The sequence below is a fragment of the Lemur catta genome, chromosome 11 (assembly GCF_020740605.2).
Source record: "Lemur catta isolate mLemCat1 chromosome 11, mLemCat1.pri, whole genome shotgun sequence".
Lineage (NCBI taxonomy): Eukaryota > Metazoa > Chordata > Mammalia > Primates > Lemuridae > Lemur > Lemur catta.
The window spans coordinates 62,336,925-62,351,368 of NC_059138.1; positions in this window are offsets into that span (position 1 = coordinate 62,336,925).

Sequence of the window (14,444 nt, forward strand, 5' to 3'; positions counted from 1 at the left end):
CCAGCTACATGACAACTGACATGATACTCAATTATAAGATCACTAATTAAGGCTATCAAATACGGCTGTGCATTTTTGCCTGTCACTAGGATTTTCAACTGCAGTTTTTGAATCTTCTTTCAACAAATGGGAAAAAAAAAAACTTCTCAGAGTAGTTTTTCTTAAATTTCTAAAACTAGAATTAGTCACTTGGTAAGTCAGAAAATATGACAATTTCTCTATGCCCAATTCTAACACATAACAAAATAGCAACAATATGCTTTGATTTTATTTTTCCTGTCTCAGAAAGATAGTTAAGAGAGTCAGGTATATACTTCTTCTTTTAAGACTTAAGTAATGGAAGTTAAATCTCAAGTGTATTCCCTTTGGTTTCATGGGGAATACAAGGACATGTTACAGAGAAAAGAGCCTTACAAATATACTATTCATTATCTTCTGTCTTAGAAAAAAAAATTAGCTGGTTAAAAGTACATCTTTTCTATCTGCCTTGTTCAGATATAAGATGGTAGCTTAAGTTTCTCTATATGCAAAGTAGAGCCAACTTTTATTCCACAAGATAATATTCAATAAATCTCTTAATCCTTTGGATGAAATTCTTAGACATGTGTGTATATGTAGACATACAGGAATTTTTATATATATTTATAAACATCATATACACACATATACACACATATTCATTTTGTCATATTTTAATACATATACTAAAAATACATAGAGATGCACACATATAATTTAGTATATATTTAGTGTGTATGTTTATAAGATTTTCACCAAAGAGACCTACAAATTTGTTCAATATTATCTTTGTTTAAAGAAGAAGAAGCTTTAGACAAATTAAACTTAACAGAGTTTAATTGAGCAAAGAACAATTTGGGAATGGAGCAGCCCCCAGAACCAGAACAGGCTCAGAGTGGCTCTAGAGCTGCCACATGGTCAGATAACATTTATGGACAAAAAAAAGATGAAAGTGACATGCAGAAAATGGAGGTATAGACACAGCTGGCTTGGTTACAACTGGGACTTTGCCTTATTTGAACCTTGTTTGTACAGTTGGCTGCCTGTGGTTAAATGAAGATCAGCTGTTGTTATCGGCTGAGGCTGGGCTACTTGTCAAAAGAGTGGGTTACAGTCTGTTTACACGTCAGGCTGGCATACTGTTCGCTATGTACAAAGAAACTTTAAGCCAAACTTAAAATATATAAGGAGGCAGCTTTAGGCCAAATTTAAATGAACAATTCTTTCCTTTTGGTCAACCTCTTAATTTAGAAAGATTGATCAAAACTTTTAGACATTGACATGACTCTATCACCATTATATTAATAAATGGGCTTATTTGATTCCAAGTCCCACTGGAAAATAGCAGAACAATGAATTTTGTAAGGTGGAGACAAGGAAACAGAACAATAGAAAAAAACTAGTTAATATCAGGTTATTTCTCGTTACTTTTTTGTAAGGGTTAGAGCAGACAGACTTATTATGCTAGAATTTTCTGTTTTCTGAAGGAAAAAAAAAACTGGTTTGTTTTGGGATCTGTTTCCTTAAAGTTTTAGTTTCATTATGTGGTACTTAGCATGAGTGACTCCATTTTTGTTTAATATGGTCTGTACTTGTAGCCCTTTGAGGTATTTCCATATTACTTTCCACAGAGGTTGTACTAGTTTGCAGTCCCAACAGGAGTGTACAAGCATTCCTTTCTCTCTGCATCCATGCCAGCATCTATAGTTTTGGGGCTTTTAAATAAGACCCATTCTAATTGGGGTTAGGTGATGTATTATTATGGTTTTGATTTGCATTTCCCTGATGATCAGTGATGCTGAGCATTTTTTCATATGTTTGTCGGCCATTTGTCGATCTTTTGAAAAATTCTTTTCCTATCTTTTGCCACTTTTTAATGGGGTTGTTTAATTTTTCTTGCTGATTTGAGTTCTTTATAAATTTTTGATATTAGCCCTTTATCAAATGTATAGTTTGTGGACATTTTCTCCCATTAGGTTGGTTTATTCATTCTGTTGATTATGTCTTTTGCTGTGCAGAAGCTTTTTTAATTTAATCAAGTCTATTTATTTTTCTTGTTGCTATATTTGCTTTTGGGGGCATGTTATACATTACTACATTTTCTTCTAGAATTCTTATGGCTTCATGCCTTACATGTAAATGTTTTATCCATCTTGAATAATTTTTATAAATTGCTAGAGTTAGGCATGCATGTGTATGCCTCCCCACAGATCCCTCTGATCTTGCCTAATGAATTATCCTTCATACATTTCACTCTGTGTGTCCCCTATCACTTCTCTGGAGTTTTACAATGTTCTTTTCAAGAAGAGCCATCTGTAGGTAGGCATCTTTCAATCCTCTTCTTGTGAGCATCACATGTGAGATGCTGCTAGTCCACCACCTACCCCCACTCTTTTCTTAGAAGAAAATTCAGTTCTTTAAGTGTAATCTTCTATATACATAGCTTTTCAGTATTAAGTGTTTGTTTTATGTAATTGAATAGAAAGAATAGGAACTTTAGCCCCAATACTAAGCCAAAATTATATTGGATTGCCCACACACTAAAGTATGATTTGAGTATTGTATATGAGTTCTGTTAGTCTTGCAAATCAAAAACAAGTCAATAGTGTTTACTTCCAAGGTTACAACTGAGTGCACTATATTTTTCTGTCTTCCACTCTGTAGCAGATGGTGAACTCTTAGATGAAATATTGTCAGGGAAATATCTACTTAGTATATAGTAAAATCATAGATAAAACTAAAAGTTCCTCATTATTAGATGAGGACATTCCTGTCTCATGGTAAAATACACTTTTGGATTTGCCCAAGGTGCATCTTTGTCAAGCAGTCTTTATTAAATGTTACCTTGTCCATTTTCCCATGTAGAATAGATGAAGATGCATATAAATAACAACTATTTACAAAAAAGTTATCATGTTTTGTCAATTCCAAAAGTCCTAATAAAAAGCTTGCCAGAAACCATCATAGATACAGCTAAGTTTTAAGAGTCATGTATTTAAACTCCTTGGTTGCATCAGAATTGTTAATAAAGAACTTGCTATATTTTAGATACATTTTGGAAAGTATGCTCCTCCCTAGTACCAATGAGGACATCACACATTTTGTGCTCTTACAAAAATCATGCAAAATTAAGAAAGCTTATTTCACAATTAAAAATAATCACATTCCTACCTTGGAGGAAGAAGTTGTAGCAAGAGAGTGATATCCATTAGATTCAGCTTCAGCTACCATTTGGGGGGTCACGTGACAGACACTTTCACTACCTTCAATCATTTAATCCTCCAAGCAGTGTGAGGAGCAAACATGACTATCATCTCTTTTCCATAGGTAAGGAGTCAAAAATATACATGAGAAAAATGGTTACTTTATAAAAGAGAAAGCTCGCAGACACTACCTGTGGTTGGCAGACCAATGCCTTCCCCCTCAAGATGTCCACATCCTAATCACTAGAACTTTGAATATGTTATATTATTTGGTAAAGGAGAATTAAGATTGCTAATCAGGTAGCCTTTAAAAAAATGGAGATTATCCTGGATTAACCAGATGTGCCCAATGTAATCAGAAAGGCTCTTAAAGGAGAAGAGGGAGGCAGATGAAGAGATCAGTTAGAGAGAGATTTGATGATGCTTTGATGATGCTTTGAATCTGGCTTTGAAGACAGACAAAGATGAGCCAAGGAATGCAGGTAGCCTCTGGAAACTAGGAAAGGCAAAGAAACAGATTCTCTCTGACAGTTTCCAAAAAGGAACACAGCTCTGCTGACACCTTGATTTCAGCCCGGTGATACCCATGTTGTACTTCTATGTAACTATCAGATAATAAATGTGTTAAGCCACCGAACTTTCATAATTTGTTACAGCAAAAACAAGGAAATGCCTACATCATCTTAACCAAGTAACAGATTTCACATCACCAGTGATGTCATGTCAATGTCATGTGCCCCCTGATATAAGGCAATGAGGAGGGAGGGCAGCTCTTCTCTGTGGTATTCTTTCCAGAGATACATTATCCCAGTCTGATCATGAGAAATCATCACGGGAGTCAAAATGGAGAGACACTATAGAAAAATATCTAAGGAGAATTCTTCAAAACTTTCAAGGTCAGGAAAAACAAGGAGAGCCTGAGAAGCTATCACAGTTCTGAGAAGAGTAAGAAGACAACTGATAAATGCAATGTGATATCCATAATTGGATCTTGGAACAGAAAAAGGATGTTAATGGAAAAACTGGTGAAATATGACTAATGTCTGTAGCTTAATTAATAGTATCGTGGTAAAGTTAATTTCTTAGTTTTGACAAATGTACCGTGGTTATACTAACACACACATACACACACACACACACAAAAAAAAAAAAAAAACAGGGTGAAGGGGAAATGGGAAGTCTCTGTATTTTGTGACTTTTCTGTAAATCAAAAATTATTTCCAAATGAAAAGTTTAAAAAATAATTAAAAGGTTTTAAATCAAAGTTTTTAACCAATGACACATGCCTGAGAGAGTCAACTTTAGAATCCATGTCTTCTAGTGCTAAGTTCTATTTCCTCGTTTCCTCCCCAGTATATTGTTCTGGCTGAGACTTGCAATCCACTCAAGCTGACCTTCCCTGACCTACCGCAGCAATAATTTAATTAAAGTCGAAATTATCTGGTTAAAAAAGAAGAAGGTTAAATTACCTGCTTTAAATTAGCAAGTTAATAGTAAAACAACAACAAAAACCTTAGAAGTTCGGAGAGCAAGGACTCTATAACTAACTTTCTTTTTTTTTTATGCACAAATGTTCATACCAGCTTTATTCATACTAGCTGAAATCTGTAAATAACCAAAATATCCACCAATAGGTAAATGAATAAACAAATTGTAGTACATCCCTACAATGAAAAATCATACAGTAATAAAATGAAATAAATTAGTAATGCAAGCAACAGCATGAATGAATTTTGAAAACAAGTATAACAAAAGAAGCCATACTCAAAAAGTACATACTGTGTGATTCCATGTATACAAAATTTAGTTTAGGAAAAACTAATCTACTGGGACAGAAAGATCAGTGGTTTCTAAAAGCAAGGATAAAACTGACTGGGAGGGTACTAGGGTATATCCTGGGGTGAAGAGAATGTTATATATACAATATATATATATATATATTGTAATGTCGGTTACAAGGATGTAGACATTTGCCAAACTCAGTAAATTATATAACTAAAATGAGATTATTTTATTGTATGTATATTATAACTCAATAAAGTTGATATTTATAAAATGTGGTATATGCTCACAATAGAACATTAAGTAGCAATTGAAGATCATAAATTTGATGTACACATGGCAACATGGAAACGGGGGAAAGAACCAAGTGGGACATACAACACAATACCTTGGTTTTTTTTTTTTTTTAATTTCAGCTTATTATGGGGGTACAAAAGCTCAGGTTATATACATTTTCCATGTCCTGCCCATCCCCCTGAGTCAGAGCCTCAAGCGTGTCCATTCCCCAGACAGTGTGCCTGGCACTCACCATGTAGTCATACCTCCATCCCCTCCCCCCACCCCCCACCTCCCCGAGTCAGCACCTTCAAACATGACCATTCCCCAGACAGTGCGCAATGCACTCATCATGTAGGCATACACCCAACCCCTCCTCCCACCCCCCGCCTCAGTCTGATATCCAGTTGGTATCCTTCCCCAATGTGCATTTATTTAGGTGATGATCAGGGAAACCAATTTTCTGGTGAGTACATGTGATGCTTGTTTTTCCATTCTTTGGATACATCACTTAATATAATGGGTTCCAACTCTCTCCAGAAGAACCAAAGAGATGTCGTATCATATAACTAACTTTCTTTTCCTCAAATTCTTACTTTTTTCCTGCTTAGTTAGTTCTGTCCTTGTGGCATTTCATTTTGAATCAGGAATAATCTGTTTAGGATAGTCTCTGGAGTTGGTGTTTGTCTCAAATTCTGGATGTCCTGAAGCAAGTGCTAGGATAGAGACATCTTAGTACATTATTGGGGTTAAGTAGAGAATAATGAAAGTTATAATTATAATGATAGTTAACAATCATTGAGTTTCCTGGCTTCCAGGCACTTTTCTAAGCCCTTCAGATGTATTTGTCTCATTTGATCCACAAAATAATCTTATAATGTAGGACCATCTTTACTTATTTCCAAATGTAGAAACTGAGCCACAGGAATGTTAAGCAAATTGCTACAAGGCCAATATATGGTAGAACGAGATTTTAAGCCTTGGCAATCTGATTTTAGGATTGAGTATCTGACTATAAATATAATAGCATTTGGATTAACAGTCTCTTTTTATTCTGGAGACCATCCTTTTAAACGAAGTATCATAAGAATGGAAAAACAAACACCACACGTATTCACAACTAAGTTGGAACTAATTGATCAATACTCATATGCACATATGGTAGTAAAATTCAATGGAAATCAAGCAGCTGGGAAGGGGGTGGAGGGGATGGGTAAATTCACACCTAACAGGTACAATGCATACCATCTGGGGGATGGACACACTTATAACTTTGATTCAAATTTATAAAAGCAATTCCTGTAACTAAAACATTTGTACCCCTATAATATTCTGAAATAAAAAAATTAATTGGAAAAAAAAAGTAATAAAATCAAATAAATGCAAACAAAAATATAAAATGTCTGTTTGAAATGAATAAGCCATTAAATTATTTATAAAAAATTTGTATGCAAAAAGACCCAAAAGATTAAAAATGGATGCTCAGATGTATTAGTAGTATAAGAATAGATATCCATATCAACAACCTGTAAATTAGGCTTTTTTCAACTAGAACTCACATATGTGTAATTAACTCTGCTCATAGAAGGCAAGGAAACAGAATTCTGTGTGCAAACATCTTTGTGAAAATTGATATGCTGATATATTTTTATATATTTACTGCAGCTCAAATAATTGAATGGTTAATTTAATTATCATGAATAACCCTTCAAAAAATGTTTCACTTTTTTTGGCTAATTTAACAGCAATTGAATAAACTCTTAAACTTTTTTTTTCAAAATTACAGAACTTGTCTTGCAAGGCTTTTGAAAGCCTCCAATTTCCAATGTATCAAAGAGCGAACCTTACTCTTTCCATTTTATATTTAACAAATGCAAGCTAATTGAGACAATCTAAAGAAAAGTAATTTTAAACAGGATTACACAGGAATGTGACTAGAAGAATTAAAAGGAGCAGGATGAGGGAATGAAGGCAAAGGTGGACAAGAAGGGCAAGAAGGAGGAGGCAGAGTTGGAGAAGCTTGTTTAAGATTTAACTGTAGAAATAGTAAATAACCATAAGGTCACTAGAATTAAAAAACATTTTAAATACTTTGTAATCCACTGGTCTTCAGATTCACATACTTCTGCAAAGCTGCTAACAAGGCCCACTCTTTCCATAACTCTACTTTCCCCTTGTCTTTAAACATGAAGATGAGAAACTAGCAAATGCCTTTCCAAAATCAAGCTATAATATTTCTATAATAGAGCATGCCCCAGATTTTTTAGTCCAATAAACATTGCCTAAAAAGGGAATGAGTTTGCCCTAGCATTAGTGTCTAGTAAATTTATTCTATAATCACTGCATTCTTTTATTGGATTCATGAAGCATCTGTTTATTAATCCATTTAAGAACTTGATAAGATGTTGATGTCATGGTGACACACCAATTCTATAGTTTGGAATTTTTTTGCTTTTTGATATTTGCTAGATTTCATTCTTTGACACCATATCAATGGTTTTGTAAAGTTTATTCCCAGTGGTAAACAATGATAAAAGCTATTTTTATATGAATTTTTCACTGTATTGTATTATAAAAATTATTTTCCTTAGTGAAAATGACATTTGTCAAATAGCAGAAACTCCATCCACAGAAGTATTCAGGCAAACACTTGCTGAGTTCATGTCGTAGAGTGAAGTGCTGCTGCTTTCTCTCTGTCAACCATGGATTCTGCAGTCTTTTCAAGGGAGTGGTACATCTACCCCAAAAATATTATATATGCATTCATTCAACAAATGATTATTGGGAAATAAGTTTTTGCTTGACTACTCTATACTAACTTCTGAACTAAGCAGTGAGAGGATGGAGCAATTTTTTTTTTAAAAATCTGGGTGTATAGAGCTTACACTTTTCTTACCATCACGAAAACTCATTTTAATTCATTGGAAGACATATTGTCTTTGTTTGTGCTGCTATAACAGAATACCTGAGACTGGGTAATTCATAAAGAACACAAATGTAGTTTTCAAAGCTCTGGAGGCTGCGCAGGCCAAGATCAAGATACCAGCATGTTCAGTGTCTGGTGAAGGCTGCTCTCTACTCTCAAGATGGCACCTCAAACACTACCTTCTCTGGAGGCAAGGAACACTGTGTCCTCACATTGCAGAAGCTGGAAGAGCAAAAAAGTTCTTTCATAACAGCATTAATCTACTTATGAGGTCAGAGCCCTAATGACTTAAGCATAGCCCCAAAAGACTCTACCTCCCAATATTGTTGCACGGATTAGTTTGCAATGTATGAATTTTGAGGGATACATCCAGATCATAGCACCCATTAAATAAGAATGTTTTGTAAAAAAAAATTTTTTAATTACATTAATAAGTTATTAACTAAAATATAATCACCCAGGAATATTCCACTATAGGACTTCTCAGAGCCTAATATGGTAATATGCATTGTAAATCTGTAGGAGCAGAATAGAACATATAATGTTTGCTAAACTTATATGGCCTTGGAATCCCCCTTTTCTCCTTAAGACTTGTTAAGGGAGTACAGTTTTGTAGAAAGAATCAATGCTTCCAATCTGGCTGGGAAATGATAGGCATAAGGAGAAATTTGTCTTTAGAACTGTACTGTCTCTTATTCTGTCATCACCACAGAGCAACACAAAGGTAGTTCCAAGGCAATCAATGAATAAGTGAATGAGTGAGCAATGCAGACCATATGCATGAGGAAACCAACTTTACATAAAGATAATATAGAAGAAATAGAAATCCATTTTATATTAATGTGAGTAGCTTCAAAATGTATTCTGTACATATGTACAATGATTCTCATATTCAGGAATGCCTATATACAAACTGGATGGTGAATTTTTGCATCTACATGACCTAATTTTTCCATCACTCAGATGTTTATTTTCATTTTAGAAAATCCTTTTGAACTCTTCAAACAAAGCTCAGTACCACCCCTTTAAAACAGTGATTTTCAAACTTTCATCTACAGTATATCTATGACAAAACTCTTGGGGTGCTCATTAAAAATTGTGAATTTCTTAATTCTACAAAGATGGTACCCAAAAATTTGCATTTTAAAAAAGAATGCTTCTAGTGATTCATATGCACAATAAAATTAGAGAGGTACCTAGTTAGGGTCCAATCTCTCCTACTTTTGTTCTATAATTTTAGGAAACATCTTCTCATAGTTTATCATTTTGAATCTCAAGGGCAATGAGATAGCGTATCACTACATAGATACCAGGAATCCACACATGAATTAGAAGCACTGTTGTGTCAAGAATGGCAACCTCATTAAAATTCAAACCTTTTAATCAGGAAAAAATTTTTTAAGAAAAAGATCACTAGTTTGGGATTAATTTCTATCTCATTATTGCAAATTGGGAAAGCTAAGAAGTCTGAGGAAGGCAGATGATGAAGATAATGAGGTAATATATTTCTAGGTGTCTCTAATACATATTTACTTCTTAAGAAGTTAAAATTAGGATATGGAATGGAGGGTTCTGGAAAAATGGCTGCCTGAATTCACATCCTTGGCCCCCTTGTTCTCAGCTCTTTGTTAAAGAAGCTTAATAAATAAATTAATCTTGCTGGTAGATATTCCAGAGAAAAACACAGTCAGGTATTTCATTGTTGGTAATGCCTAGGAGAGAATCAAGAAAACAACAGAGCTTGGAGTTAAGGCTACTGAGAGGTTTGGTGTCAGGCACTCATAGAATCTCTGCGTGGAGTGGGAAGGTAGATTCTGCATTTTGCTTTTCTCTGGGAATGGCTTATTTAGCTAATAAACAAAATCTGGTAGAAGGTGTACTCATAACCGAATCATTTGTGGCCCACTGGTCAAGAACAGCCATTTCTTTTCTGCTTGGTACTGAAGAGGTCTAACCTGAGAAGGGCTTCTCTCTATTCCCCAATAGAATAGTCACAGTTTTTCCTGCTACAGAAAGTTCTCTTTGATTGCCACAGCCTGAAAAGTCCTGAAACATGTTTATACTGTGCTGAGATTACTTATACCTATAATAGGCAAAGGAAAATTATAAACCACAGATGTAAATATCATAAACACATTGGGAGAAAATATTACATTATATGTTAATAATGAAGAACTGGTATCAAAAAATATAAAGAGCATTTACAAATCAATAAAAAAGTTAAACCACCCAATACAAAATGTGATCAAAGATTATGAAAAATCACTCACTTAAGAAAACACTCATTTAAGAAAAACTCATGCACCAGTCTATCAATAGACATCTATAGGAATATGTGTTTCAGAATTACAAAAAAAATGGAAGCAACATATTTTTTAAACTGTTGTTTCTTCATATAGTTGAATACCGAATTAAAATTAATGCAATAGAGACATAAATCAACATGGAAAAATCTCAAAAACCTAAATAATACATAAAAAAGCAAGTACATGATTATGAATACGTGATGAAATTATGTACATAAATTTTCTTAACCATAAAATAATACTGTATTTTATTTATGCATGCACAGACATTTTAAACCTACATAAGCATAACAAACAACAAAAAGAGGAAAGAAAATATGACCAGACCACTTAGTGCCACTAGTGACTCTCTAATGCTTAACTTCTAAAAGAAACCAAAAATGGGAGAAGAAAATAAAGCAAAATTATGTGTTCATAGATGTTTATTTTACTAATTTTTTCATATTTCTATATGCTTGAAATATATTATTTATTGTAAGAAGGATATTAAAGACTTCAGCTTAGCTAAGTAACAAATTAAGTTTTCAATTTGGAAAAAAAATTACCAAACCCCAGTTACACTAAATAAGAAAAGAACACTGAGACACAATTTATGGAGTAACTGAACTCTAAGGACAAAGAAAAACTTTTACAGGCTTTCAGGCAGAAAGAATCAACTAAAACAGAGAAAAGAAAGTCAGACAGGAAACATTTCTCATCTTCAACTCTGGACAGCAAAATATATATACTTATAATCTGTTGTATAGAAAGAACTTTGATTTCAAAGTCCTACTACCCTTAGCAAAGACATAATTCTTACATGAAAACAAAAGAAAGACATTTTCTGACATGCAGAAAATAATGTACATGCCTTCTATAATCATTCATATACTCTAACGAAAATACTAGACATGTTCCTACCAAGTGACAATTCAATAAGAAGTTAACAGAAAAAGGGAACAAAATTCAATGAAAGAGAGGAAAGCAATAATAAATATATATATCACATATATATTTAAATTTTAATATACATGAACTTATGCGACTAGGAATTATAACAAAAGAATTAAATAATGATTCTCAATATAAGGGCATTACTATAGTTCAAAAATAAAAATTCCAAAATCCAAGAGTCTTGGTAGCAAACGCATTCTAAACATCTTCCTCAGTTTGTAAAACTGGTCATGTAAAATTTCCTGTGCAGGCTTAGTAATTATTTACTGTTTGCTATGATTGTAGATATATGTTTACAAATATGGTTACAATGGGAATGTAACCAGTAATAGAATGAGAAATACATAGTATTTCTAACTTAGAGAGGAAAAGGGGAGCAGAAAAAAAACTTAAGTCAGCATATAAAAACAAGTTGGAAATGTGGGGAAGCAAAACAAAATACACTCAATTAACTTAAAATATAATAAAATATTTTAAATTATTAATCATAATAAATATGAAGAGTTGAATTTATTTATGCAAAGGTAACATACTAACAGATTGAATAAAATAAGGAAGTATCCATAAGTGGATATCCAGCAGTATCCATTCACAAGTGACAGTAAAACCAAGTATCAAAGATAAGTTGAAAACAAGAGAATGGGCAAATCATAGAATCATAAACAAAGAAAAATAGAATGGCAATATTAACATCAGATAGGCGGCATTCAAGGACAAAAGCAGGAAAAGAGACTAATCATATCTGATGATTACTTCATACTTACTATTTAGGTAGAACCATATAAAATTGTCATTTTTAGATCAAAAGTAGTCAAATATTGACAATTTCAAAAATGTCAACATATAAATGTTAAAAGTCTTTAAAAAGTAAATAAAATCTATCAATTATAATTCCAGTAAAGCAAACCTTATTCAACTTTGGGAAATGGTTAACATTATTTGTTAAAAAATAGATTTTAAAAAAACCCTAAGATAATATTAATAGATGCCAAAACACATTTGCTAAAATTCATCAATCATTCCTAACAAAACCTCTAAGAAAGATAAAATTAGAAAAAAAAAAACTAAGATACAAAGAAACTTATACAATCAACGTTAAGTATTTATTAAACTATGAAATGATAAAGACAAAACAAAAAAATCAGAAATAATATGAATATGACTGCTATCATATTAATTTAAATTGCTTTTAATGAAACGAGGGGGGGAATTTATAAAGAGGCATAAATATAAGAAATTGAGAAAAAACGATATTTTAATTTTCCAATTATATGACTGATTCTGGAAAAGAAAATTCAAAAGATTCTTCTGAAAAAATTTAAACAATAAGAAAGATTAACATTTTAGCTGAATAACTCAATATGTTTTTGTTATAATTTTATTGGATAGTTAAAAACAAAATAGGACAAAGCCAAATGGACAAAAAACATAAAAGAATGCTTACTGTATCCAACTGTCAAGGAAATGCAATGACACACAATTTTTTATGTGTCCAATTTACATAGAAAGAAAGAAAGCACCCAATAGGCTACATATGAAAATAGGCATTCACATTCTGTAAGAAAGATCATGAATGCCACAGCTTTTTAAAAGTCTTCTAAAATAAAAAAGATACACAATTTGAACCTGCAAATATCCTTTAGAGGATTTCTCACACAAATATAAATGTACCACTTTATAAGTAATTTGTACTTGTAGGACGAATTAGTTGTAATATATATTCTATGTATAAATTAAATATAATTTAATTTAATTATTTACATCATTTCTTATTTTTGTGGTTTTCTTGCCAGTTAAAAAATATAGGATTGTCATTTAATAGTGAACAGTTGTCATGATTTTAACTCTTCCTATAATAAGACAAAGATTACCATTTTTCATCAAGGTAAAAAGTTAAAGACAATATATACACAAAGCTATTACTTCACATTCAGTATATCTGGAAATTTATCTACAGCCACTTTCCATCTTATCAGGTGTCACTCTTTTCTTAACGTATGCAATTTCAAAACTATGTAAGTATTTCCATAAATTAGTCAACATTAGATCAAAAAAAAAAAAATCATAGGGTTATCCCCAGCAATCCCCATCCTTTTTGGCACCAGGAACCTATTTCATGGAAGACAATTTATCCACAGACCCGGGGCTGGGGGTGGGGGAGATGGTTTCAGGATGATTCAAACACATGACATATATTATGTACTTTATTTCTATTATTATTACATTGTACTATATAATGAAATAATTATACAGCGCACCACAATGCAGAATCAATGGGAGCCCTGAGCTTGTTTTCCTGCAAGTAGATGGTCTCATCCGCGGGGGATGTGAGACAGTGACTGATCTGACAGGAGGTGGAGCTCAGGCGGTGATGCAAGCTGTGGGGAGTGGCTGTAACTACAGATGGAGCTTCACTTGCTCACCACTGCTCACCTCCTGCTGTGCAGTCTGTTTCCCAACTGGCCATAGATGGGTCCCAGTCCACAGCCTGGGGGTTGGGGACCACAGGAAATCCCCTTTCAACTTTACATTCCATATATTTTAAGTGTAGTATTATCTTTTCACCAAAGTTTCCCTTTTTTCAACAATTCCATTTCTATGAATCTTCTCAACTAAATACCTGAAAAATCATCTTCTGTTTATATACAATCTGTTTCTATGCCCTACTACTCTTCATTGGAACAATGTTTTGCATTTATATCTTCTATTTTATTCTAATAGTCATTATTGTTATCAAAGTATTTACCATCTTACACCTAAATAAATTACCTAGTTTATACCCAATCTTCTGACAGCTATTCTCTTTCTTGGTACCCTCTCTCCCCAAGTTCTTTTTCAGACCACTGTTCTACTGTCCTTCTCAACTACGTATCATCATGGCTTAATACAGCAAATCCCAATCTCTCACTTTGTCTAGCTTTTAAATTTTTCTATGCCATACACTCATTCTCCCTTAACAGTCTTGTTCTTCACAATAGTGGCCTTCCACTTCCATCCAGA